This window comes from Setaria viridis, chromosome 8, assembly GCF_005286985.2.
Source record: "Setaria viridis chromosome 8, Setaria_viridis_v4.0, whole genome shotgun sequence".
NCBI classification, from domain to species: Eukaryota; Viridiplantae; Streptophyta; class Magnoliopsida; order Poales; family Poaceae; genus Setaria; species Setaria viridis.
This window is the reverse complement of record NC_048270.2, coordinates 9,200,454-9,223,739: the sequence shown is the minus strand read 5'-3', so window position 1 is coordinate 9,223,739 and position 23,286 is coordinate 9,200,454. Positions and strand designations below refer to the sequence as shown.

The window sequence follows — 23,286 nt, the reverse complement described above, 5'->3', positions numbered from 1 at the left end:
TCATCTCAGTGGCAAGGGCTACAGATAGGTCGTAGGGCGAGCTCCCAGGTCAATATCTTGCTCCGCGCACACCAATTGCACCATGCTAGAGGTCGACTCGTCGTTGCCGGGATCATTCCTGCGAAATGCGGACTGGATTAATTGATGAACAGAGGTGACCGTGCTGATTACTGTTTACTAAGATTCTTACGCTTTGTAACGGAGCAACCCTTTGTAACAGGTACCGCTGTAATAGTGTGGACGTGGAAATGGGAACAAGGTGACCGTGCACTTAGGCCTGCTAATGGGGGTTTATCCGCTCCACACCCACCCCTACCCACAATTAATTACGCAATTCTGTTGACCCATCCCACCCCATATATTTAACTTAATTATCTACCCACCCCGCCCCGCCGTGTGCGGGTGTAATGGTTGCAGCTGCCTGGTGCCATCGTCCCATCCATCAGTTTAGTCTCATCCCATCCATCATTCCATCAGTTAGTTGCTGTCTCGTCCCATCCATCATTCCATCAGTTAGTTGCTTGCGGCAGCTGCACTAGCACTGGGCCATTGGTTAGAAACAACGCATGACACAACGCATGCACAAACAGAACCACTGGGCTGAATTTGTCATGATGATAGTACGGCATGGCAAAACAATGGTGCTGGAAACAAATAACGTATGCACAAATAACACATGCACAAAGATCTAGCAAGAAGAAGAAGGGCGGTGGCGGCACCTCTCCCGCAGGATCCGTGGCCGTCGGAGGAGGACCTTGCACGGGAGGGGCAGTGGCGCCGGCAGCCGGCAGCGTTGTCACTTCTTCTTGCGCCCCCAACCTGGACGCCCCCGCGACCGTGACTCCGTGAGCAGCTGCGCAAGGAGTCGAGGAATCCAAGTGCCCCGTTTGCGGGCGTGGGTGTTCTAACCCACCCCGACCCGCAAATGCAGCACCCCACCCCGCCCCGACCCGCTGACCTCTAAACCCGCAACTACCCATACAAACGAAGCCCCACGCATGAACCCGACCCGAAATCCCCATTTGCCCCCGCCCCACTAGCAGGCCTACGTGCACTGATCATGTCTTGGAATCCAGATATGTTCTCTACCCGTTTTATTTGTCTGAAGTATCTTTTGATCACTCCACGTAGTATCTTTTTATCCAGACATATATGGTTAGAGACGCTACATGAGAATTTGGTACAGCTCGCTGCTAAAAAACAAAAGGAAGTCTAATTTATTCTGAACAACATATTTATATTATTAACTTTCGATTTACATCTTGTGTATTTGTAGCTTTTGACCTCCATTAGTGTTTGTAGCTCATTTGTAGTTTCGGTATGGCACAGATAGGTTCTTCTGAGGTTTCAAAGTTCAAATAAGCCTGGACCAATAACCTAAGTTCGTGCTTCTAGGAATTGACATGCTCGCTACTAGAAATTGGCTAGTCCTCGTGTTGGCCATCCACCCAGACAATAGGAAGTTGGCTAGCCATTCAGTGGAAAATTTTGGAATTTTAAAAATTTGTTTCGACTTTATTTGGACATTAGAAATGGGAAAGAACGAGGCGAAAGGGCAGAAGCCTAGCTTGTTCTCTTGACCTGGGGTCAACCAGGAGTCCAGGACACTAATCGTTAGCCGAGTAAGCGTATTGGTACAGCTAGCAAAAACACCTCATCGAAGGCGTTGCAGGAAAACGCCTTGTGAAACCTGCGGTGCGTAGTAGACTGGGAAACAACTACCATACAGGTGCCACACATTTGGGATCGGAGAAAAGCAGCCAGTGCCCGCTAGGCATCACATATAAACTACTGGCCGCCGCCAGACCACTCCCTCATCGACTCACATTGTATTTCTCAGTTCTCACATGTTTCTCAGTTTGACTGGATATCGCCTTGTTGCTGGTGCTGCTAGGATTATCAGGTACTCCATCTTCATCTTTCTCTTGGAACCAATGCTGTTTTCCAGCTCCCTCCCGGTTCGTTCTGTTGTGAACAGTTGATGGTTTGAAATCGTTTCACATTTCATTCAGCAATAAAACATTTCAGTGTTCATCTGTTCTTGGGGTAGAAATTTCCTGTTTGACACTGTGTCAAGCCAGGAGCCCAGGCCAGGCCAGAATAACTAATCTACGTTTGTTAGTGACATCAAAGCTAGATTTTTCTGTCATTTGAAACGAGCAGAGTATCCTTTAGCTGAGATCTCTGTACCATCAAATTTTCTTGGCATTGGCAGGCAGACGATGATATAAATTGTAGGAAATGCTAAGCTAATGGAGAATCAATTGCTTTTGCGTGCTTCACTTTACTAGGCTCCAGTTATTGCCGTATTAGTTAGTTCACTTAATAAGGAAAAGGGCCCATGCCTACATAGCATTTGAACCGTTTTTGTTTTTCAGAATTGATCATCAGAATATTGAACTGTTCTTGTTTTCCAGAACAGACAATCCAGCCAGGACCAACTTCTTGGTTGCGGAACCTCTGTGGACTTGCCACTTAATACAAGAAACGACCTGCTATTGGTTTGATCTTTGAGCGAAAGCTAGATGGCATCAAGAACAGCCAGCAACAGTTCATCGGCAGGAGCACTGATTGACAAACAACTCCTGGAGAAAGCCATATATGGTGATGCTAGATCAATGCAGGAAACTGCTTCACCTGATTCAAGCGAGCAGCTCTCAGTAATTTCGGAGGAGGGGCACCAGATTTCACATCTCAACCACGTCGAATCGGTATGAAATCTAAACAAAACATTCATGGATCCAAAAATATAGTATTGAAGAACTAAAAATTGTTGAGGATCTAAAATTCTTCCATGTTCCCACTTGTATTTGAGTCACCACATGCTGTTGCTTTTTCAGGGCCACGCTATTACTACTTTTTTTTACAACAGACAGTGCATCAGTTCAGTGAAACATTAAAATTATTTGTTCACAAATAGTTTTTGTTAAGGTATCGTTTTCCTCTTTACCAGATGGAAAAAGTCCGAATTACTCCCCTCAAGTATAACCAAAGTCTGGATAACCCTCTAAAATATAATATTGAAGAACTAAATTGTTGGGAATCTAAAATTCTTCCATGTTTCAACTTGCATTTGAGTCAGAACATGCTGTTGACCTTTTAGGGCCACGCTGTTACCTTTTTTTTACAACGGACTGTGCATAAGTTCAGTGAAACATTAAATTTATTTGTTCAAAAATAGTTTTTTGTTAAACGTATCGTTTTCCCTTTTACCAGATTGAAGATGATGATAAAGCTATAACCAGTTCGCCAGGAGGACAGATGGACTGGCGTCTCATGGAAGCAGCCATAATTGGTGACGCGGTATCTATGAAGCACCTGGCTTCACACGATCCGGACATTCTGCTTGGCACCACTCCGCAGGGGAACACCTGCCTCCACATCGCCTCTGTCCATGGCCACGAGGTGTTCTGCAAGGCCGTGCTGGCTCTGAACCCATCACTCCTCGCTGGCATCAATGCAGACGGCGAGACGCCGCTTCTCAGCGCCGTGACAAGCGGACGTGTTTCTGTAGCCTCTGTTTTACATGTGTGCTGCCGCGATCAGCGGCTGGACGAGGCGATCTTGAAGCAAGACAAGAACGGATTCAACGCACTGCACAACGCCATCCGCAGCGGACACAGGAAGTTCGCGCTCGAACTGATTGCAGCAGAGCCTGCCTTGTCGCGCGCTGTGAACAAGCACAACGAGTCACCCATGTTCATGGCAGTGATGAGAAATTATGCTGATGTCTTCGAGAAACTGTTGGAGATTCCTGATTCAGCTCATGTGGGAGCCCATGGCTGGAATGCTCTGCATGCTGCCGTGAGAAACGGTAATTCTGGTGAGAAATGCGTAGTATCTGGCGGAACAAAATTTAGGCCGGGTTTACTTTCCAAGTTGGGAGTTGCAAAATTGGCATTTTGCCATAAATGCGACACTGTAGCGTTTCGTTTGTATTTGTGAATTATTGTCCAAATATTGACTAATTAGGCTCAAAAGATTCGTCTCGCAAAGTACAACAAAACTGTGCAATTAGTTTTTGATTTCGTCTACATTTAGTACTCCATGCATGTACCGCAAGTTTGATGTGATGTGGAATCTTCTTTTTGCATAGTGTCAAAGTTGGGAGTTTGGAGGGAAGTAAACAAGGGCTTAATGCTATGCGAGGCACTCGCGTATTCTTTACCATTTCGTGGCTATTGCATGTCTTTACTGCCTTTGCTTGCAGCCATCGCTAAAAACATTATGGAGACACGTCCTGGGCTTGCCAGAGAAGAAAACGAGTCTAAGACTACTCCGATGCAGCTAGCTGTACTTTGGGACAAGATTGACGTGCTAAGAGTATTGTTGGAACATGATCGGTCTTTAGGGTATGTAGTCTCCTCAAATAAAGATACCCCTCTCATAGCTTCTGCTGCATATCGAGGCCATGTTGGTGTTGCTCGAGAGCTTCTAAAACATTGTCCAGATGCTCCCTATTGCGATGCAAATGGCTGTACATGTCTGGAGGTAGCTGTATGGTACGAACAGACGGAGTTCGTAGAATTTGTACTCGGTTCGCCACAGCTTCGTAAACTCGTAAACACGCAACATTCAAACGGAAATACTGCTCTGCATGTGGCAGTCGAAAAGTGCAATCCGAAGATAGTCGCCTCTTTACTGCTTCACCAAGATACGGACGTCACAGTGCTTAACAACAACGGTGCCCCAGCAAACTGGACATTATATGGTGCCACTGATCATGCCAAGACTTTAAACTGGGTACGTATACATGTTTGCTCAGTTTGTTGTTGGTCCACTAAATCAGCATGTATGCCGGCCTTCATCACCGTCATATTATTGTTCCCCACCTAAGATGCTTTAAGCAACGGTTCTTATTTTTTCCGATCATTCTAAAATTTCTCTAACTAGTTTACGCAAACAACACCGATTTTAAAACTAATTTACTATTGATTTTGACAACCGTGCCAACAAACCTTTTAGTTTGATTGGACACTTCATATTATTATGAAATGATTTTACATGTTACTCCCTTTGTTTCAAATTGTAGGTTGTTTTAACTTTTCTAGATTCATGGATTTTGCTATGTATCTAACTACACGCGAAATCTATATACATAGTAAAAACTATGTATCTAGAAAAGCCAAAACGACATATAATTTGGAATGGAGTTGTACAAAAAATGGTTGCATCCCTTTGGTACCCATGCAGAACGATTGTGAAATCTAGATGGAATTCAATACCATTTAAGCACGCTGTAACAATGTAGGATTGTTTTATATAGAAGGCCATTGCAGCATTGAAACCGAAGGGAACAGAACTTAAAAAAAGTCTTTACACCAACCTTGTGATTGTAGATTTTTATTTTTTTCCAAGAGTATTATATTAATTAAAAGTTCCATTTGCATGCTTCTTTGCACTGACCTCGTGATTGTAAATTTTCATTTGTCCAATAGTATTATATTAATTACTACAAGTTCTATTTGCATGCTTCTTTGGATTTTTGCAGAATGAAGTGTCCATGCTTATGTTGAAAGCTAATCCTCAAGACGCAGGATCGATTTATAATCTCCACAAGGATGCCAAGGATGAAGTGACAAAGTTATCAAGAAAGGATATCAAGTCACTGACTCAAACGTACACAGGCAACACTTCCTTAGTGGCAATCCTCCTCGCCACAATTACCTTTGCTGCTGCTTTTACTTTGCCAGGAGGATACAGCAGTGATGCCGGAAGCCAACTGGGACTCCCCATTATGGCAAGGAAGGCTGCATTTCAAGCATTCTTGATATCTCACACCTTAGCAATGTGCACTTCACTTGTTGTTGCCTTCATATGCATCATAGCAAGGTGGGAGGATCTTGAGTTCTTGCATTACTACAGATCTTTTACTAAGAAGCTTATGTGGTTTGCGTACATCGCAACCACCACCGCATTCGCAACTGGTTTATACACTGTTCTAGCTCCACATCTCCTATGGTTGGCTGTTACGCTTTGTGTTCTGACGGGTTTATTGCCCATCCTTACTAAACTTCTAGGTGAATGGCCCATCTTGAAACTGAGATTTCGGCTGGGTCGGAAATTCAGTCTGAGCTCCTTGATATGGTCTAATATCTCTACCTTTTGTTATTGGTTCCAGCAACTTTCGTATTTTGAAAAAGAAAATAAGAACATTGTGCGTGCCAGCACAGACGGCATTTGTGTTAGCTCAAGGTTGTTGGCGGGTGCGATACCCGCCAGCACAAACCTTTTGTAGCCACCAGCACATAGTTCTTTTGGTGTAGTGTGAGTTGAATGATCTTAGGCTAGTAATTTTATTTTGGTAATTCGGAGTTCCATGTAATACTGAACTATGTACTTTGAACATTGATTATGTCAACCTTGAGCAGATGAGTGATATTTTGTTTCCAAATTGGATTTCCTGTAAGTTTCATTGGGTTGATGAGGAATCTATTAGGCTTAATAGGGCCCATGATGAATATTCTAAGGAAAATGAGCAGCAATAATGGCATGAAACGCGCTCACTTATACTTTTCAAATATAACTGTTTGCAATAGAGGTTATGGAGCTTTGGATTTGAAATCGGTATTTTGCCAGTAGGATTGGGGAAGAAATATGTTTTAATCAAACGGACGCATCTCTATATGCAAGATAATACACGTTTTTGGGATGAGCATTAGCTCGGTAGTGGAATGGCTTTTTCATAGAGTTAAACACAGTATAGCTCACATAAATGAAATCAGAGATCTTGTTGCACGTACTGACTACAAAAATGCTCTAAGAAACGGTGCCCACCGGTGTCATTTTGTTTTAGGGACTAGGGAGTAGCGAGAAGCATACACCTCAAAAAATAATTGTGCGCCATTATATCATCGGGCACCAGCATTCCCTGTGCTTCATTAAATGCAGAACTGACATCAAATTGGAAACTAAAAAGTTTACAACTCCGAAACCAATCAACACTGGTTTGGAACATTTGAAACTACAAATGAACATGAAAACATAAACAAAAATGGTACGTGAAAGGCCAAACTGTAGTCAAATGATCCATCAACATTGTTTCACATTACTAAAGTTATCGCTACAGCTAAAATTTGGACAAGGATACAGCTATCCTGAATATACAAAGCAAAGGATATACAGAACATGAACAGCACAAATTGGTACAGACGTTTCAACCAAACGGCATATCCTAGAGCCTGCTAATGGTTGGTAGTGCAGGAAGCTGAAAGGATACAGAGCAATGCTTTCAGACTGACTTGATTATTCAAGTTACAACAACTACTACAATTTCTGGTATCTGACACGCACCTACTCATCACATAAGCTCAACTAGTTTGCCACAATAAGCTCATCTTCAGGATTGGCATTTTCAGGTTGCATCGTCAATTCATCATCAGCTGTGCTGAAATGATATTTCTCTCCAACAGCTCTCAGAAGCTGGTAAATGTCAAATATTGTAGGTCTTCCATTCGCAGAAGGAAGCACAAAAGAGCACGCAACCTTCATGCATTGAAGCAGCTCAGCATCATTGTCCTTCCCAATTAAGGACTTGCCAGCCTCCCGAGCGCCGCCACCTGCGATGCTTCAGCGCCGCTGCCGCCACTAAGCGCGCCGCGCCACGCCGCCGCCGCTTCGCGTGCTGAAGCCACCCACTGGCCGGGCTGCCATTGGCCACGGGTTTGACCGGATGGATCGATCTGAGGAAGAGGTTAGTTTTGTGACTCAACCCCAGAAGAAAGTTCTAATCTTGTAATCCAGTAAAGTCTAAGTTTTTAATGCATTTATGACCTCGGTGTTCGCAGTTAAGCTTTTGGAAGTTCTAAAACCTCACCAGCAAGTCCCTAACGCTTACTTAAGTCATATCTTTTGAGTTCTAGCTCCATTTTCAGTTATTCTTTCGCTCACATGCTCATCTTCACGTATAGATTAGTTTTGTACTGCTTCTTAGTTATGTTAGTGATGTTTGGTATATTTTTCCTTATTTATTGTATTGCTTTCTTTGCATGTGCTTGTGTGATGTGTAAAGTACGTGCCTTTCGAGGATTTCCTGAAGACCAAGGTTTTGAAGACTCCGAGCAGCAGCAAGGCTTTGAGGAAGGCAAGTGTCCTCGGTCATTTCCGTTTATACATAAACGACATACAATTTATTCACAATATTTATTTATCGCTTGCATTAATATGATGAGTTCCTAGTAGTCAGGTTGTTTAATTAAACTTGATGGTACATTATGCTTAGTTTGCTCAAGTGGGCTTTACTAAGACACTATGCCCATTAAGGAGATTTATACACACCAGACACCGAAACCTCGATAGTGTGAAACTTTGTAAAGTTCTTGTAGTGTCCTGATGCAGTCACACCTTGGTAGTGTGATAAGTGCCTAACCCGCACAGCATGGTTGGCTCTAAAGTTCTCCTAAACTTTTACGTGACTTGTGTCCAAAAATTATTATAACAGCCGTGCTCGCGGTCTTGAGTGGCCCGGACCCTCACTTTATTAATTGACTTGAATACGATGAATCAACTTGATGTTATTTATTTATGTTCATGCTTGGGTATATTGTTGCTCGTGGGTTGGTATAAACTTACATTTGGTAGTAATTAGCTGCTGAATAAAACTTGACCAATTAAAATTGCTAATTGTAGTTAACTTTGTCGACCTTCCACCATATAAAGCCTTCCATGTCATATATTTTCCTTTATCTTGCTGAGTACGGTATGTGCTCATACCTATGTTTCATATATTGCATCTACAATACCCAGATTACTGCTCAGACCCAGATATGAGTTCCCCGGTCAGCTGCCTGTGGAGTTGGAACTTTTGTTTACGTTTCATAGTTAAGCGCTCATTTATTCTTCCGTTAAGACTTTTGAGTCACCCTGAGATGTAATAAATACTTTAATACTCTTTCGTTATGATGTGGTTGTGGTTTCACTTATAAAGTGTATCATATGTGTGAAACTTTGATCTTGACACACATATGAGATGCACTTGATTTTCCCTTTAAAACTGGGTGTGACATATTTTTACCATCAGATCGTGTAAAACCAGCAGTGATGGGCCAGCGGCGACTTTCTCTCTAGTAGTGCAAATTCTTTGGGTACAACGAGGGCACAATCTGCTTTGCATGCTTGTATATTGTATTTGTGGCATTAATGTTGGTTACGATTATGGAATATTATTCCACTCTCATTCAGGTTTGTTCGGTTACGGGATCCCCTCCATTCATCCTCAATCACTCACTTCTAGAAAACCCAGCTTTAGTCCTAGTTGGATAGGGTCATGGATCCCGAAAATTCAACCGGAAATATCTACTTGGGATAAAAGGGGGCTATCTTTAGTCCCAGGTCATTCACCCAGGATTAAAGACCCCCTTTAGTCCGTTTGGTAAAACTAACCAGGACTAAAGGGGCCGCCAGGTAGGTGCAAGCACGTGCTCCTTTAGTACTAAAGACCCTTTTTTAATTCTTTTCCATATTAATGCTAATTGTTGCTTCACATATATATATATATATATACACGTATACATCCTTGGCGTACACTACTTACACATATATGCTCCTATTGTATGCAAGTCGTATATATATTTCATGATAGTACTATATATATACAATTCTTAGTATATTATACACATCAAACTAATATATATACAATAATTTGTTCTCTTCATTCTTAGGATCCTCCCATCGTGGTGTTGCTCGGTTCGGCTATTGAATGTCCATCATAATAAAATTGTCCAACAGGATTTATCACCTCATCCACTAGTAATCCTACGAGAGCTTCTTGGATTGCTAAAAGCATCTCCTTCTCCAAGAGTTCTTCTCTAATATGCATCATTTATAATTTTAAAATATGTGAATGTTACATGAAAAATTGAATATAAGGAGCTAGAAAACAATTAATTATTAATAGTTTTATTTCACGTACATGTATATTTTCCAACGATTTCACCTTGTCCCGCACAAAACTGTTCATGTGCTCATAGACGTAGTATCCACATAAATTATTTCCTTGTTCTTGTCTCAAGCACTTTAGTGTAAAAAAAAGAAGTTATGAAATATTCATGTTATAGAATGTAAAATATGCAAACTTCATACGTACCGGGAATGATGTATTGAATGTAAGTTTTTCTTTGAATTCATCACGGTGAGTCTTACGGAATTGTTTCCATGCACTGTGATCAATCATAATTGTGAGGAGAATCCAATGGAAACTGCGTACGTAAATGTTCATATTAGAACTAGCTAACATTAATTAGGTAAGGAAAAGAATAATGAAAATAGATGGTACCCACACTTACTTAAAGTTGTATGGCAGTAGTACGTATTGCTTATAATTTTGTTACTCCAAGAAATTGTATATTGCATCTAATGTAGGCTTTAGTTGATCCCGTATCTGATCTTGGTTAACGAGTGATGGATCCATGAAGCCAACGTTGAAGTACCTCTTCGGCACCTCCGAATTAGCATCCTACATAAAATGAAAGATAAAGTTAGTAGGGCGACGCACACACACAAAATAAAGATCTGAACCAAAATTTACATCTTGATAACCAGACACTTACAGAACCTAGGTGCTGATGAGAGAGACGTCAAGGGCATCCTAATTGTACACTTCATATATATCCTTGAGTTGTAACCACAGGAGTTTCTCACCTCCGCCGAAAAAATCAATCAATTTAACATGAAGAGTGAACATGAGCCTTTTCTTGGCAGACTGTTCCATGTACCATTGATGGAATTCATACATCTTTGTAAAGAGCTTCCATACTAATTCAGGCCTTACTAGAGGCTTGCCTACCTCAAAAGGCCATTTAGGTACAATCTTTTCTGGAGTTGGCGGTTCAGCTTGCCCTAGAATTTCTGCAAGCAATAAACCTATATCTTCCATAAACGTAATGAATTGGATTTGTTGTTCTAAGGGCATTGCTGCTATAGCTTGAGCATCTTTATCTGCTTGCTCCCTGAGCTGGGGGATAGTACAACTAGAAGACGACTCTCCTCATTTTTTCTTCTGATAAGACTTACCTAACGAATGCTCATAGTTCAATAGTAAAGTCTTCTTTACTTCTTTTTTCATGCCATTAAAAAATGTTAATTTTTCTGGATCTATTGGCTTAGGCTCCATCTCCTTTGCTTTTCTTTCTGCAGTATTTTTTCCAAACCACTCCCTTACATATGCTTGCAATGCCTCCTACAATTCCTTAGGAGTCACATCGTCTACTAGCTTTTGAATGGGTTCAAACTTCTTTGATTTCTTAATAGGTCCTTTTGCCTTTGGCTCCCTTGGCTTGGAAGGCGGTGGTCGCGACTTCTTGAGAGGTGCTGCAAGTTCCTTGATCACACTAGAGTTTAGTCCCGGCGATGATGATTGGGGAGGGGTGTTTTGGTCATCATCGCTCGCACCACTAGGATTCAATGGAGATGGAGACGATGATCGAGTAGGATACGACGGTCCCAGTGGTGATGATGGTCCTGGAGATGGATGTACTGGAGATGACAGTCTTGAGTTCTGAGGAGATGGTGGCTGCGGGGGATCTATGGGGAGAAATGATGCCTCCTTGCCGGGGATGATGATGTAGCATTTGCGCCATAGAATGATACCGTGAAGTGCATATTTACCTTCATATATTTCTCAGATTTTTCCCACAGGATTTTTCATGGAGGAATTATCAACATAATTGAAGGATAATCAAATGAAGCTGGAATTGATCAAGGGGAGTGTTAGAGAACATTTACCATGTGATCTAATTCCAAAGGGTGTGGATGGTTACATGTCCTACTGGATATGTCCCTTTGTGGTACCCATCACCATGTATATATATGTGCATACTTCGTGAGATCAATACAACTATCCATTCACTTTTATCTCTCGTGTCTTATTTACTTTCGACCGCTCAATTCTAAAAAAAACCCAACAAATAGAATAAACAAGTACTCTCTTCAAGCGTCCAATAATTGATTCACCATTGCAAGACATAGACACTCACTGCCAGAAACCAGGAGGCCCTGACGGGGCATTGTGGGCCGACAGGAGCCCAATCGAGCTAGCCCCTCCGAAGTCGCCCGGCCCAAAGAACCGACGGTAATCACTCGCTTCATCCAAAACCTATCCTGGCTGCAGCCGCAAAAAAAGAAAAAAAAAACCGCAGCTGCATCATGGACCCACACGTCCGGACGCCGCTGCCCGCTGCAAGCGCCGCCTCCTACATCCGGCCTCATCTCCTGTACCTCGCCCTCCGGTGCTGCCATCACCGCCCTCCCTCTCACCCCTCGTCGTTGCTTCTTCTTCGATATCCAATCGCGCCGCCCTCCATCTCGCCTCTCGTCCCTGCCGCTCCTTCGAGAAACAATCGCCGCCCACGGCGGGGCCGCCAGCCAAGCGGGAGGTAGATGTGGTGCTGCCGGTGCACAGCCTGATGGTGGAGGGGGCGCGTGCCTCACGGATGGAGGCGGCGCACGTGGATTCGGGTGCCGAATGTGGTAGGATTCTCACCCCATCTATTTCAACATCAGTTTAATGTTTCTTGATTCGTCTTCAAAATTTTCTTTGTTTGGTTTTTCTCCTTTACAGATTGATTTGGAAGCACAAATCTGATGAGACTTTGCTCTAGTTTTTCTATGTTTGTAAATAGAAAATGATTGACCTATTATTTGTCTATCAGAGGTAATTAAAAATAGCAACACTACTGTAATTGATAAGTAATCACACCGTACAGCTGCACTTAACTACTAGGTGTGCCTTGAGTCATGTATTAGTTCATGTAATTCTCTGAAAAATAGTTGTGTTTATGGAAAGGGAACATGAGTTTTTATTTCTTAAGGTCCATGACCAACTAATTGATTTCATGGCTGTTCTAGCCTAGTTTGTGATAGTCTAGTTTGTGAAATGAATAAACTCGGTACCAAGGTGGCAAAGGAAGCATTGTAATTTTCCTGGGAGGAAGTGTATTAGTATGGCATGAGAACTGACTCTTGTTCTGTTCTTACATGATATATCCTAGAATATACATGCATGACATGTTCATTCAAATATCTGAACTCCTTCAATTTAATTTCAGGTCAGCAAATTGATAGCTCTGGCACAAGTGTGGTTTGCCGTCTCATCACTTCATCAGGTAAAAAACACAATATGATTGAATTGGTAGAACTCTTGTGTATATAAGGATGTCATCAGCTAGAAGATTATGAGATCAATGGTTTTCTATATATAATATTTACAATATTAGTATTTGATCAAACAAAAACTTCTCTCTAGGTGACCGAGTAGAGAATTGATTTCGAAACCATACAAGTCTGGTGGCACTTCATATATCCTAGAACTTTTTTAAGAGGGTATAACAAGGACGCACACGACCTAGGCAATCCACACTCACACCACACGCACACACACGCGTGCGCGTCCATACACACGCTTATGGAAGAGATTGGGAGGCCTATACCTCCAGTGCGCGAGAAACGTGCAGTACCACTGAACGCGCACGCGTGTGTATCCTAGCGAATCCAGAACAAATCCTAGGTGCTACCGGGGAAAAACCCCAGTGAAGCACCTAGGTCCGATCCCAGGTATCCAACCTAGGCGGGCTGGGCGAACACCTTCGCCAGCAGCCACCCGAACTACGCCCGGTCTTCATATATCCTAGAATTTACTTGGAGACAACTAGCTCAAGTGTTCTTCGTAATGATAATTTCCAGGAAGTCTGAACACTGCTATCTAGCTGCTCTACACAAACCTGATAGGTGTGGTAGCAAATCTATATATGTGGCATCATATTGTACATGTATGATTTCTACTCAGATTCTGAATTTATTCATCGAGGCCACCTTTAATAGTTCAATAATTTTCAAATGACAATTTAAGACCAAAAGATTCTCTAGTTTACTTGAGCAAAGTCTAATTGAACTAGATATACGCAGTAGAGTGAATTGATACTTCCATCATTACTATTTATTTTCAGTTTTGACAAGTTCAACATGACTAGCCATCTGACTCAGTTTAATTTGCCACTTGGTCAGGTACTAGGTACAAAAAATACAATGGGATGGAGATAGCAAGTATCGTTTGCTTCTGTTCAACTTCAAGGTGAATTTCAGTTGATCTCTTTAGTTTACTTGATTGAAAGATATATTGAGTTGTCTTCAAGTTCAATGCTGGGAGTCATATATGCACTAGGAGTTATAGAGTTTAAAGCAATCTGTCATATGATGACTTTAGATTTGACAATGTATATTTGGTGGGTTACTCATGCGATCTGTCCTATGAAGACTTTAGATGTAAAAAAGAATGCATGGAGTACTCATTTGTTCATTTTATTCCAATACTTTGATGGATGCCAATGTGATCTGTATGTAATGTGTATGTGGAACTATCAAACAAATTGGTTTTGATGGAGCTGGCAGCTGGGACATTGTAATAACAGGTGCAAATCTGCATATATTGTTTTTGCATTGATTAGTTAGTTTTGGTCAACTTTTCTGCCCTCAGCCTGACCGTCAGGAACTACCGTCAGGAATCGTTTTCCGGGCATTCCTGAGGGTATTTGGCTGTAGCAAGCAGTAAATAAAAGCTAGAGCTTTCTCGATAAGCAAGTAACAAGGACCAAGCAAACTTGCCAAACTAACTAGCTATGAGCTAACATCTACTCAGCAACGTCATTCAAGGAGACAAGCACAGTACAAGATACAAGGCACAAGGATTAAACAAATCAAATAAATGCTACGCAAGCTTGAGCTGCTATCGTCGTTGGCCTGCCCGAGCTGCAGCTGCAGAACAGAGATAAGCTGCTGCTTTTGCCCTGCTGCCAAGAACCAGAGAAGCAGCAGCTGTGCGAGCGGCACAGAACAAAAATCGAAGAGAAAATTCCATATATGCTATTGGAAATTTAACTCATCCCCTCTATGCCATCCAAATTTAGATGATCCCTTCAGTGCTATCAGAAATTTAACTTTAGGGGCATTACTGTTATCTTTTGACCCTAACGGCGTTAAATTGTATAGTTTTCCCGATTTTAGACCTCCCCGTACATTCGCATGTCGTTTCTTTGCCCAAATCGGCAGCCATGAGTCCTAGTTGAGCCACTATCGCAGGCCCTCGGTCGAGCCACCGCCGCAGGGGCTCGGTCAAGACAGACCGCGGCGCCTGCCCGCCGCCCGTCCAGGCGGCCACAAGAATCGGCAGGGGCTTGTCGTCCCGCCTATTCCCGCTCAAGAGTTGACGCATGGCTCGTTGATGTGTCGATCCCACCCGCACGTCCACAGGAATCGACGCCGAGGCTCGTCGTCCTGCCCGGCCTCCCTCAAAAACGGCGCAGCGCTCGTCACCCGACCCGCTCCCTGCACCCTCGAGCTGCGCGACAGTGCCTGCCCGGCCTGGCGCCCGCGGGCAGGAGGCAAGAGAGGTAGCGGCCGACCTGCATCGACCTAATTCTCGTCCGCCTGCATCTTGCATCGACCTAGCAGTAGCAGCAATGATGCTTATATTGTCATAATTGACTGCTTGTATGACTACTTGTCTAGACATCAATGGATGCTTGTTCTGTGTATACGTATACGAACATCAAAACTTGGGATGACCGGTGATTGTGTTTTGATTTGGTCTGTTGATTAGTGAACCAAATAACATGTATGGTCTACGTATACATGTATTGGTGTGGTTGCTTGTTTGTGCACAGACATAGTATTGTTCTTAACTACAATTAGGGCCCTAACTACAATGGCATAGAGGAGATAGCAAGAAAAATACTTCATCTCTTCTCTCCTCTATGGGTAAAATTATCTTTTTCACCTTCACTTAACATCCACATAACTGTTTTATGACGGGAATGGCAGGGGATGGAGTTAAATTTTTGATGGCACCGAAGGGATCATCTAAATTTGGATGGCATAGAGATGAGTTAAATTTTTAATGGCATACAGGGAATTCTCTCAAAATCAAAAGCTTGAGCAATCACGGGTCACAGGTAAAGTCAGTGCTGAGCGGAAAACGGAATCAGATAAGTGAATCGATCAGCAAGCTCTCTGATAGCGAGAGGACTCAACAAGTACTCAAAGATTTGGCGCAAAAGAAAATAGAGATCTAACACCAAAATAGAGATCCAACACCGGTGGCTGAGATCAGAACCAGCATCATAGCTTACTGTTCTCTGAGACAGAACAGGAACAGCACCTCTAGCCTCCCTCTGAAATCCAACAACTCGATCAAAACAGCTCGGATCCACACAAGATTTGGACTACACTCTCATAGATCATGAGTAAACAGATCCAACCGAAAACACCATAAAAGATTAAGAATTTAACTCCAATTTCAGAATTTCGTGGGAACCCTAGCTGAAGAATAAATTGGAGAAAACTTCAAATTCAAGCCAAATTCACGACCATAGTTGCTCACAAGGATAATAGTAACAAAACCCCAACAAATTTCACGAAATTTGAAGCCACACACGAAGAAAAAAAACCCCAAAATAGCCCGAAAAACCTGAAAAAGAAAATCATGAATCCAAAGAAAGAAACTAAAAGGAGAAGAAGATTGGAGCATGGTATTCACACATCTTTCATTAGTACCACGATGAATTCACCTGTACAAGCAAGATCTAGAGTTTAAGGTTCATCCTCTCCTCTCCTCTCTCTTCCTCACTCTCTAGGATATAGCAAATGAGCTAGGGTTAGGATGGGGGAAGAGTACCTCCTCTTCAACCAGCCATCTCCCCTAATTATAAGTCTTGCGCAAATGACAAAACTACCCCACAAAGGGGTGTTTTGATCAACATTTCTGTAGAAGCATGAAATGGACATGCCACCTTCATGACATTGCTTCGTCTCGACGTAAGCTTTGTGATGATGCGACGTGCTCTTCGTCCCGATCATCCCACCGCACTGGACGCACCCCTGTTTTGAGGTCCAAACTGGCAAACCTACTTACATGTTGGTTTTGAGGCCCAAACCACCTAAGTCGTCCATCTTAGCTTGGCCGCCACGCAACCTCCTCGATGTCGACGTGTGTCTGACCTCTGCCCAGCCTTTGACTCCTCTGTTCCGCTTGACTCAACTGATGCCATCTCCAGTACTCTTGCTCTTCAGTTCACCATATGGATTGCCCATGACTCCGCTTGGACTCCTCGAGTCCCTCGGTCTAAGCCTACTCACATCCATCCTTCACCGCCCTTGGTCCATCGGCATGAACTTTTCGCTTGACCTTCACCGCATACCGTTAGCCGCCATGTCACATCATACACCTGCACATCACGAGCCAAAAGATACATCAATCGATCAATCACTCATCATCCAAGTGTGACCACCATTGGTCCTTGAAGACAGCAATAAGACCTCTGAATCTGATGAGGTAATTGAATTTTTTTGCAAAAATCACCAGCCATCAAATTTAATACTTGAACGCAGTTTTTTGGAGGATGTTGAGATGGTATTTCATCTTCTTTAGATTAAGGAAACCTGCAAAGAACCTTGCTGCTAATCCTTTGGCTGTGGACTGTGGTTGCCAAAAATGATTCGAAGAAAGGTAAGCAAGAGAGCAACAAGCAGCAGCGACATTATTCGGAAAAAAAAAGAGAGAGAGCAACAGCCATGGAGCAGTTCTGCTTACAAGTCAAACAAAGATGATCCAAGTATAACGTCCATATCTATTGTACACATCTAATTCCACTTTAATTTGCAACCATGACAGCACACAGGTCGATGATTGCATTGTCATTACTTTATGCCAAAATTATCAGCGAGAGAATTGATAATTTCAATGTACCACCTGTTGGCTAAAATCGGACCAACACACGAACGCACTCGAACATGCAGTGGGCAGGAGCACACCTTGCAGCGCCTCTGCATAGGCTGGTCAGACCGGTTTACACCGGTCAGACCGGTTCGCCAGAGCAACCTAACGATGGACCAACGGACACTCGCTCGGGAAGAATCCTGTCGGGGCAAGCACACACAGGGTTGCTCTAGGATCGACGGGCCACCTAGAGCGCCCTCAGTCGACATAGAGATGAAGGAGGAACAACAAATAGTAGATTGGAAAAGCTAGGGAAAAGGAAACAGGTAAAAAAGATTTTAAAAAAAGTGTTTTTATCGATTGGATACCCTCAATCGGCCGTGGCCCTTTAAATTTATAGGGAGGTAAGGTCTTGCCCCTTTAGGAGTCGAAACCCTTACAAATTTCATCATGTAAAAATACAACTCCTTAGACTACACAGACCAAACCGATCTGACCACCTAGAAAACCGATCGGTTTTTCTGGGTGCCAATCTTCCCGAGCTCATAACTCTCTCTTCCAAACTCCAAATCGGACGTTCTACATATGCATTTTGATTTACTCGATGAGAGCAACACAATGGTGAAGTTCAATTTACATTTTGAGGACTTTGGTCAAACTGGTCTGACCGGTTAGGAGACCAGTTCAGAACAGGTCTATCCAGGTCTACCAATTTCGGTCACGAACACATGCCCCCTTGAAAACACTCTTCTAGACCAAAATTGCCTAAGGATGATGATGAACAATGCATCGGCCATATATTTTTCCTAAGGGTGATAATCATCTTATTGGCCATAAAACTTACTCTTAATTCAAGGAACAACTTGCTTTGGCCTCCATACTTGCTTAGGTATTTTGATTTTTGAATATTTCTTGTTGTCTTTATCACCTCTTTTAGTAGCAATAGGTGCACTTCTGACCAGATCATTGGTAGAAACAACCGGTCTTTGCAATGAACTATAATTTGAATATGTAGGAGGATATTGAATAATATATGGTTGCATATGTAAACTACCATAATCCAAAGATGAATAATAGCAAGGATATGACCAAGACCATGGTGTAGTCGGTCCAAAATATGCATATGGTGCAGCAGCACAATTTAGATCAGACTCACAAGAACATGGCTGTTTTCGATGTTTTGGTGAAAATTTTGATGTTTTACCTTTATTTGGCCGACTCCCTTGCTTCTAGCTAGCTCCTTCCTTTTCATACTTGGCCAACAGATCCTTGAAGGTCGGCCTCTCCTTGTTCTTCAAATCACGCTTGGATCCACTGTTCCTGGATGAGCCGGTCAGACCGGTTCTGAGACGGTCTTTGCAGCACCAGCGTCCTTACTTTTGCCTTGCCCCCCGAGCGTTGAAGTCTTCAATATACCTTAAGGGACCTTCTTTAGCAACTTCTTCTGCACCTTTATCACCTCTGGAACTATTGGCCTTTCCTCTCCAATGACAACATTCTTTCCTTTAGCTTTTTCGGCTTGATCTGGCCGAACTAGCACTTTTGGACTATTCAACTCAGCAGCATGCACGGGAAAAGGATTACGATCAATTTGCATATCATGAAAAGCCAAATGACCTTCATTAATGGCCGATTGTATTTGCTAGTGAAACACATTTTGTTTCAATTCCTCAAGTGGTGGTATAGTATGAGATACTTTGATCTTCCCAACTTTCAGCAACTCATCAAAAATCCTATCGCACTTGGCTACATCAAAAGTATACTTAATTTCTTCTTGCCCATTCTTATGGACCGGCTTGAGAGAAGCACAAGTACTAGGTTTATCTTTGTGTGACCATGCAAATTCAGTAGTTAAAACATCATTGCTTTAATCGTCTGAATGACCAGATTCATAACTAATGGTATAAATAGGACGATTAGCTTTTTCACTAGCCTTTTCTGAGTTTCTAGAGTCTTTATCTCAGCTTTCATTAGCCAAAGCCTTTTGTAACACTTGACCAACATCTAGAAACTCTTTCCCTTCTAGCTTTTCTTTATGAAATTCAAGTAAACTAGAATAAGCTAGATCAGCTAAATTTCCATCAAAAATTGTCAAACCATAGCATCGGTTTCTATTATCTCTAAATCTTTTAATATATTTAGAAACGGTTTCATGCAACTTTTGCTTAACCGATATAAGATGTGCAATTTTAATTCAAATTCACCAGTAAAGAAATAATCATGGAATTTTTGCTCTAAATTAGGCCAACTACGAATAGAATTGGGTGGCAATGAAACAACCCATGTAAATGCAGCACCCGACAAGGATAAAGGAAATAACCTTATTTTACAAATATCATTGCAGCTAATCTTACCACATTGTATGACAAATTGTGCTATATGTTCTAATGTGGTTCTATTATCATCACCGGTGAACTTAGTAAATTCTGGAGTCCTAAACCCTTGTGGAAATTGAACAAACTCATAAGTTTGAGGGTAAGACTTTTGATATGCTCTTTTTGGGATCCTAGGATCTCTACCGAAAGTTTGCGTGAACATCTCAAGAGCATCTCCCCTCTTAATGCTTCCATATCAGCCCTAGGCCGATTAGAAGCTAAATTGGGGTACTAGCAACAATAGGAGGTGTTGTACTATATGTGTACTGTTGTGAACCATAAACATGCTGTTGAGATTGATTCGGCATTGAATGTTGCAACGAACTATTAAAAGCATGTGATGAGTTAGGTACAACACCTATATTTTGAGCAGATGGGGGGGGTGTTCACTTTATGTAACTACAATACCTCCTGTTTCAACCGAGCTATCAACAACAGTTCGGCTATGTATTTCTTTTATTGGTGATCCAGGTCCTATAGGTACTTTAGGTATTTGCAAAGTATCAAAAATGTCACTAACCTTATTGTTTTTGGCATTAGAAGTAGAAGCATTAGGATCTTTCCTAGAAATCAATTGGTTAACTTTAGCATCTAACTGACCAACAAGTTTTGCAAATTTTTCACTCATAGCATCAAACTTATTGTTCATATGAGCAGCAGCACTAGTATCAATTAAATTTTCAATTTCTGAATTAATGACAGTAGATGCATTAGATTTTACCTCAGCTTGGGGAATATCGATGGTGACATCCTTGATCTTCGTGACATTCCCTTGTCAATCTATGGAAAATTGTGATATATATTTCCGCATAGCTTCTTCTTCCTGCTCTCGCTCCTTTTTCTCACAGATCTTCCCCCTAATTTCATCAAGTGCCTTCTGATGCTCGGCCGACAATTGCTCAACCTTCGGCCTTTAAATGTTTTCAGCGTCAATCTCGGCAGGATTAGGTATCTACCAGCCATGGCAACTGATTGATCTTCCTTCTTCCTCAACGGAGTCGCCAAAATGTGTTGGCGCTAAAATCGGGCCAACACACGAACGCACTTGAACCTGCAAGTAGGCAGGGGTGCACCTTGCAGCGCCTCTGCATAGGCCGGTCAGACCGGTTTGATACACCAGTTAGACCGGTTCACCGGGGCAACCTGACGACGAACCAATGAACACTCTCCTGGGAAGGATCCCATTGGATTGGCAGGCCACCTAGAGCACCCTCAGTCGACGTAGAGACGAAGGAGGAACACCAAATAGTAGATTGGAAAAGTTAGGGCAAAGAAAAAAGGTAAAAAAGATAAAATATGTGTTTTTGATCGATTAGATACCCTCAATCGGCTGTGGCCCTTTATATTTATAGGGAGGGAAGGTATTGCCCCTTTAGGAGTCGAAACCCTTACAAATTTCATCGGGTCAAAATACAACTCCTAACTCGAACTACACAAACCGAACCAGTCTGATGCTCTGGCAAACCGGTCGGTTTTCCTGGGTGCAGATCTTCCCGAGGTCATTATCCTCTCATCCGAACTCCAAATCGGATGTTCTGCATATGCATTTTGATCTACTCAACGAGAGGTACATAATGGCGAAGTCCAATTTACATTTTGAGAACTTTGGTCAAACCTCTTTGACCGGTTAAGAGACCAGTTCAGAATAGGTCTGTCCACGTCTGCCAATTTCGATCACGAACACCACCACCTCTACTAAAGTGAGTTTTCTGAATTTGCTGTGTTTGAAGGCGTGTGGAGAACAATTAGCTAGCTTGGATTCTCAATGTGCTAGCCCTGAACGATTTAACTTAATTGTATTCACACTGAAACATCTTCAGTTGGTGTTCCAATTATGAAATGAATGGTCTAATTGTGCACCCAATTTGCAAGTTCCATATATCTAACGATTGTTTTGATCATTGGATCATGCTTAGTAAGATTTTTCAAGAAGGATGGGAAACACGTGTGCTCCTCAAGTGTCGTACAATAAGATGGAGACCTTGATCATTTGCATAAACATGTTTTTTTTTGTGTAATTCTCCTTACTGGAGCCAAAGTTATACTGTGCTTGCCTCAACAGAATTAATATTTATATGGGCCAATGATCGTACAATAGGGAATCTCATTATTGCATACTCATGTCTTACTTTTTAGTTGTTGATTTGTATTACTAGGGGCATTTACTAGTATTATGTAAAGTACCTGTTTTCTATTGTCATCTAATTGCAAAACAAAGCTTGGAAAAGTTGGTCACAAACTAAAACTATAGATTCCTCCTTATTTGGTGATTACCGTTGCGTTATGTTCGTACGTATGGTTTTTCGAAAGCTATATTAATTAATCTGTCTATTCATAATGGGGTCTATAGACAGCACAATCATGGATCCCTACTGCTGATGACGGCCGCTAGAATTGTCACACAGTTAAAGATTATATATAATACATCCTTGTTTGCGATTTTTTTATATTTTTTATTTTCTTATTTTGCAAAAATATATGTTCTAATAAAAAAATTACAAATATATATATATATATATATATATATATATATATATATATATATATATATATATATATATATATATATATATATATATATATATATATCGCTGTTTGAACCGGGCGGAACCTACTAGTTGAACCGGCGGAATTTACCTTCCCTCGACAGTACATTTTTAAAAAATCATAACTAATTCATATGAATTAGGATTAGGATAAACTTTATATGAAAATTGTAGATCTCGTCGAGATCTTTTGTAGTTCAAACTTTGTAGACCAACCAGTTGATTTTTCCTTACATATGCTTTAATTTTGTGATGGGTCAAGTTCGGAGCATGGGCTCAATCAGATGCACAGTCAAATCTGCAGGTTTCTAAAAACTGTATAGACAGGGCAAAATCGATCACTAACCTGTAATATCTGCATGCAAGCTGCTGATGTGTGCCTTCCGGATCGGAGGAGGCGACCACGGCTCTCCAGAGTTGGTGAAGCTTGCAGCTAGGCGGCCACCAGATTGTTAAACTCGATGATTTGTGCTGCGGAGACTTAGGCGCACGGGCGTCAACCATTAATAATGTAACACTAGAACACTAGTGGTGGGTTGGGCCCACGCGGCGGATGCCCTGGCTTCGAGGTTGTTGCGGTGATTGCGCGGTGGGGCCCGGGTGGCGGCGAGCGGTGGATGCGCCAGGCTGGAGAGCGGTTCGCGCGACGTGCTCGTGGACC

The 23,286-nt window shown here is 42.1% G+C and overlaps 2 long non-coding RNA genes and 1 pseudogene across 3 annotated transcripts; 2 read left to right on the top strand and 1 right to left on the bottom strand.

Moving 5' to 3' along the window:
• The first annotated feature begins 1,658 nt into the window (after positions 1-1,658).
• LOC117833627 (protein ACCELERATED CELL DEATH 6-like) lies at positions 1,659-6,093 on the top strand (annotated as a pseudogene).
• Positions 6,094-12,124: 6,031 nt separating this feature from the next.
• On the top strand, positions 12,125-14,417 carry LOC117866843 (uncharacterized). The gene is made up of 3 exons (XR_004643014.2): positions 12,125-12,465; positions 13,044-13,100; positions 13,999-14,417. It is a non-coding gene; the product is annotated as an uncharacterized lncRNA (long non-coding RNA).
• Positions 14,418-16,507: 2,090 nt separating this feature from the next.
• On the bottom strand, positions 16,508-23,100 carry LOC117866840 (uncharacterized). Of its 2 annotated transcripts, XR_004643012.2 has the most exons (4): positions 22,972-23,100; positions 20,801-21,280; positions 18,909-19,251; positions 16,508-17,213 (listed from the first exon to the last, which is right to left on the bottom strand). It is a non-coding gene; the product is annotated as an uncharacterized lncRNA (long non-coding RNA). The 2 variants fall into 2 exon arrangements; XR_011899084.1 differs by having other exon boundaries at positions 18,909-21,280.
• Between the last annotated feature and the right edge of the window lie 186 nt (positions 23,101-23,286).